Consider the following 6,699-nt stretch of genomic DNA (forward strand, 5'->3'; position numbering starts at 1 on the left):
ATTGTATTCGTTTGTAAAATAGGTAAATATACGTTTCAACAATACAGTAACTATCCAAATTAGCTTGCAAAATTTCTATTCCTTGAGATAGTTATGAATATTATAAAGAATATACAATTGGATAAATCGTCATATTTCAAGAACATATTTTATATCAAATGTTATTCTAAATTGCATTTTTCTTAGAGTGTATTAACAAAAAAATTCTTCTAATTATTTAAATGCAAAAAATTGATTAAAGCTTGTTAAGAAACGTAGATATACGTTATTTGTTGCTTTATTTGTGTACACGTGCTTACATTCTAGCTCCTAAAAGACTAACGTGAATTTCAACGAAAATTTAAACGTTGCCGCTTGAAATTTCATCACGAGTAAGCACCTTAATGTGCACAATGTAAAAACACTCACCTAATTTACTAATAATTTTCACAATTTAAAGTTACTGTGAAACGATGGGAGCGCCTACATTAGTTGACGCGGATTTTTCACAGCTGTGGTTATTGGGACAGCAAAACTGCCATGATTAAAAACGCTAACGGGCTTTTTGAATTAGGATGCAAAACGCGCATCGATCACTTACCGCTCTCAAATTTGTTTGCCGTGCGCGTCGATAGGATGCGTTGCAACGCGCATAAATTATAACGATAAACATGTTATTTATACGCCGACATAAATTAGCTATGCTAATTTCTGCTGATCAGGACGAAACTGCATTTGGGACAGCTCGATTGCCGACCGAACGAAAAACCTATACTAAATTCACGCGTGAAAATTCAGCAAAGCGAGATTGCAATAAGCAACAAAAAACGCTTTAGCAAATGTTATGTATCATGTATGCTTCTTATACACATTTCTAAAATCGAACTATAACTGAAAATAGATGCCATTTAAATCGATAATTTCTCTATCTCGAAAACTGTATTACGTCAGATTAATAATTATTACTCTATCTGATAAAAGAATATTACGAAGTAAGCATTAAAAAGGAACATTTTCCAAAATTGTTAAACTTTTATAATTACGAAAATTTTGAATCTTAGCCGCGCGAATTGTTCGAATTATCAAACGGGGCTTCAAGATTTGAATCGTGTCCAATTGTTCTTCCGTTCCAACGTTGCGCTAGTATTGTAATTAGCTTCATCAAGATTCGAAAAACATACCGATACTGTGCGAATAAATTTACCGAATGAATTAAGTTACGTTTCTTTAACTTGTTTCTTCACAAACTATAATGATAAACGAAGCTACGATAGGTAGGCTAAAAAATAACAACAATGATCGTTAGTTTCTCTTAGAATTTATTTTAGCTCCAATTGATCATGTTTTACAACCCAGGATCGTGAACTGTCTTAAATAATCGCAAGTTTAATCGTGTTTTGCCACGTTCGAACAAAGGAAAAGTGTAACCAAAGATAAGTATTAGAGAATAGCATATTCGCTATTTTCTCGATCCAACTATTTGGTGCGGATGCTCCGTAAACGTTTCGTTGATTGCTTACATAAATTACAATAATTACCTGAGTCGTTTATTAAACGTATTTAATAAAGAAAGGAGTGATAAAATTGTAATAGCCGATTATATTAAAATCACTGTAAGTACAAGTACAGAAATGGTGTACACAACAACAACAAACAATTCTACTCCCCTATTCACTAATTACTCTATTATTAAAAACTGCCCTAGAGAGCACGTTCGTCTGTTTATATCAAAAGAGTCCGGTTGACGATTACAAATAACGACAATAATATTTTGCCCGGAGTTTGTTTATCTTGTAACCTAGCAAACCAAAACAACGTTGGCATTCCAAAGCACAATAATATGAGTCTCTCCCGATTCAAATCTTCCATTGATTCATGTACCGTTACATATCGCACAACAAAATACATTTCGTATTTTGTAAATGCATTTCACAGAATTTCGTAAAAAGACTTTCACAACTATTCACGAAAAGAATGTACGTACCGCGTTGCAATAAAGAAATAGATTTAGTATGAAACTTATTTACGGCATAGAATTACAAATAATAAAAAACCGACAAGCGATACACATGTTAAACTTGCGTTTGTTCCTTCAAACCCTTCTTCGTAAAATATACTCAAAGCCATAACACAGATTCTTCACAAGATCGGAGCATAAGACGCTTATCACGAGAACGCGTACCGTTCCATAGGAAATGAAATCACTATCCACGTCGGAGTATCGAGCTTGTCAACGGAGAAATCTAAAGAGAAGCATAACCGACCGATTGACAGGAGGAGTTAGAGAAGCTGTGTGGATAACACAGACGTCTCGCTTTCTGATACGCAGGAACAGCATGACGAACGGTTCGCCCCTCGCTGCGGTCCTTTGCATAGCCGGAGGGAGCGCGGCGAAATTCCAGGGAAGATTAAGACGTGGGGATTTGGGGGTAGAGCAAGCGGAAAAACAGGAACTAAGGGCAAAGAACGGAAGCTTGGCTCGCGGCTACAGAAAACCATAGCCAGTCTGCCGGTAGACGCGGCACGACCTGCCTCTATCTTTCTTACACGCAACTCACGCACGTTTCTTCCGTCTTGGCTCTTCCTGTTCTATCTTAGAACGAAAGTTCGGCTCGTCTTCGTCGAGAGAACCGAGACGGTTCTCTCCTCCTTGCGATCGCAAGAAAGCTCAATTTCAATTTCGAGCCCCGAGGGTGTCGTTCCGAAACGAATATAATTATACGGAATAATTCTGACACAAGGGAGAGATGGGCTCGACCGACTGGCGGAAGAGGGCGGGGGGAGGCGGGGGGGAGGGGGGGAAGAGGAGAAGATTCGGTCCTGAGTCTGCGAGAAGGAAGTCTCGCTTTAAAATGGGCGACGGGGGTTACTGCGTGTAGTATAACTACCGCGTCGTCCGCGGTTATAGGCTCGCCCTTCGCGTTACGCACGGCAAGCCCGTCGAAAGATAGCGAGTGCTTAATGGCCCGAAATTCCTGCCGTCGTGGAATGCCCTGAATGAAAATTAAGTCAAGTATAGAATCGTTTCACCCCTCCAATGTCCCCGCTTCGTGACGTGCCGTTCGAAAGAGCGGTCCCGCGATTCGTGTCTGTCAAGGATTCATGTTGCGTGTGTAGTTCTTTTGTCTCTTCTTTCGGCTTGGAATTTTCGGCTTGGAGGTTTCGTTTGTCGAATGTCTTTCAACTGGATGGATCGATGATACGATTCGTTGTGAAATAATTTTCGAGATAGTATATTATTCGGATAATATATTAAAATATAATATGTAATATAGACTAACCTATGAGGGCATAAAACATTTATATATAGCGAATCAAGTGAAAATGGACCGTATGTTGTCAGGTGTCGCCTACGTATTGTATAACGAGCCTACTTCTGCTAAAAGTTATATTTCTTCGTAATATTATGAATGCGAAATAATTTCTAATATTAGAATATTGTTATATTTGATTTGCACTAATATCCCTGTCAATCGGTTTAGTCGTTAAATTATACGTTGTCTTTTTTTACTAGAAATCGAAATAAATTTTAAAACAATAATTTATGTATGTATGTTAATTTATGTATATTTATTGGAAGATTAATAATAACGAAGTAGCGGAAGATATTTTTGCCGAAAAATTATTTTCGAAACTCTTTTATATATGCAACGGATAATATACAGTATTTGCATTTATTACAATCAAACACTAATAATTATTATGAATTTAATTAAGTAAAATTTAATCTACGGAATATGCATAACTGCAAAGTAAATTAATTAAAGTAGAATTAATTTCGAAAACGTCGCTACGGGCGTTTTCATCGACTGTTTATATCAACTTAATTCTTTACGAGCGGCTCATGAATTAGAAATATTAATTCCTCAGCTTGTCGGAGCGTGAATTTATATCTCAATCATTTCGTCCCCTCTTATCAATTGCCCCTCGTCGGAATAACTTCACACTTCTCGGCCACTCCTTCTTCGTCTGTTCACCCCTACTTTGACCTATCTTCTATCTCTCTTTCGTCCATCCTCTCCGCAGCGAACTGAGATGAAGGCACCTCGTCCCATTACCCGGATATTAGCCATCGGGGACCCACGAAGATGTTACGACTTGAATAATTTGTTTCAATGTAATTACCAATTAACCGTTCGCTGGTGGATCAACCAACTCGAATAAAGTAGATTTATTATTGATTACCGAAAAGTTTGTCGTTGCATGTCAACGTTGTAAATCATACAAAATGCTAAGCTAAATACAGGGTGCTGAAAAAGTATAGAGACATATTTATGAAATATGAATCTGAATATCAAGACAATGAAAAAATGTCATCCGAAATTATATCTTATTTTTCAGATTATAAACGGTTCAGTTCTTGCTTTAGGAAAATAGAATGGTACGAAGAATGATAAAACAAATATAATCAGTGTTGGATATATGAATAATAATTCCACTTGTTTAACTTAATTTCTGAATTTAAAATGCTGTCACAAAGTTTCTCCCGTAATGGCTCCTAAATAATAACCTACGTAATTACTATTGTATTTTTAACGCAAAAATGAATTATTTGTAACTCGAAAAATAAACCTCGAATGATATTTTCGTACATGAACTTTCTTCATTATCTTGATATCTAAAATCACAGCTTATAAATATCGACCACTTTTTTTAACACCCTGTGAATTTGAACGATGCGTTTTTAAATAAAGCATCGAATCCTCTTTGTGTGGGAACATTATACGGCGCGCAGGAACCTCTGCTCACATTTGTTCAAACAGCATTTGTCGGAGTCTTTCGCGCCACACGTTTTCGAACGTATACACGCGCGTTCAACGCCGAATATTGCCCCGGCACGTTCATAATTTAAACAGAAAATTCACGAAGGAGGATTCATTAACATTAACCGGGCACGGAGACAGAAACGTAATTAATAATTCGAAATTGTGGCCATTCCACGGCTGGGATATCGATAATCCATAGCGTGGTCTGGCACTCTTTCGCTTCATGCTAACTTTTCGGCTGTACGAAACGTTTTGTTGCAAAATTTATAGAACGCCGATATTTCGTCGGTTTATAAACAATGCACTACACGTGTATCCGAGTTTGCAATTTTAAAACGGGGTGGGTGCAGTGCCATGAATAAAATCATTCGTAGTTTGATAAAGTCATCCGTTCTCTTGTTTTTATAATGCAATTCTCGTTTGTAAACTTAGATTGGCCTTTATATAGCTGTAGTGTATTTTGATTAGAATGTCTCCAGAAATAAAGTTATGTATATCGTCGGAATATTCGCAAGGAAAGAGAAACGTTTTATGACTGTAGAATCAAAATATTGCTACAAGTTATTCCATTTTATATTCTCTTGTATTTGCTCGATTACGCTGTTGTCAACGCGGTTGCATTATACGTATAATCCAAATGTAACTACTTTTAATAATCAATAATTATATGCACGTGTATAAGTAAATATCTAATGGCACAACAATATATGGTAATAGCTGTTATTAGCTTTGTTGCAAATTTGTACAATGATGTTTATGATCAAGTGTTTGTATTGAAATCACATAGTTGCCACTGCAATGTAAATTTTCATTGTTTCCCCGATTTAAATAAAATCTACTTTCGTGAATTACATTGTACAAAAGTATCGGTAGATAAAATGACATTTGAATTTCTTTGCCTAAACCTTTACGCTTCAAGCCTAATTAATTAGGGTAATGGCGAGAGAATATAATTTTATGAAGATACGCCAAAGAATCTGGATTTTTGTGTTGAACATGAAGGACATTTTCAAGATGAATGAATCGTTATACTTGCACCTGAGGGTATGCAGAAAGCGCAATATTCCAAAGAAGGATTTCTAGATCAAAGACGTCATTGCACTCCGCAACTTTCAAAAATAAAGTATGATATTATAAAGGAAGGAGTCGACTGAACTATGACAATAAAACTTCTGACATTTCTTTGAAATGTCACATCATGTTACGCATTAGAGAAACCAGAGTAAACCAGCATCTTTGTTTCCGAAATTAATAAAGTATTTTCGCTTTATACGAGAATGTAAAACGAATGTTTGTAATAAACTGTTAAGTCTATTTTTATTTCGTCGATATTGCGATTTAACATGCACAATTCAATTATGATTAAATACAAATAAAATATCAAATTTCAATAAAATAATCAGGATAATTCTGATTCACGAGATCTCATGAAAACAGAAAATGAATGCATGTTGCTTTCAAATAATGATAATCATCTTACGCATATAGAGAAATGTAAGAAAGATAATATAACATAAAAAATAAATACTTAAATTTGTTTCTTAAATTTTCAAGCTACTACGTGCAATTAATTAGCTCTATAATATTTATTTTTTTTATTTATTACATAATCTTGTTCTTCGAAATACATTAATCAATAGTTACATAAACTGCTACGTAAATAATAAAACCTAATTAATTTCCACTTCCTATTGAAATCATTAAATATCAACATCCCTTTTAATTCTTAAATATAACACTGTCAGACTTACTATTGGCAACACATTTATATTTCGTAAGGTAGCAGACACATTAAATTTACTGCATATGTTCAAATATTATACTCATATTAACAGGTTGCAAATTATCGACGTAGCGGAATGAATGGAACTGTACACAAATAAATTACTCTTTGTTTTATTATCTCTGCATATACGAGTACTATACATATACCATAACTCAACCATCAGTTTTA

The sequence above is a fragment of the Bombus vancouverensis genome, chromosome 7, assembly GCF_051014615.1.
Source record: "Bombus vancouverensis nearcticus chromosome 7, iyBomVanc1_principal, whole genome shotgun sequence".
NCBI lineage: Eukaryota > Metazoa > Arthropoda > Insecta > Hymenoptera > Apidae > Bombus > Bombus vancouverensis.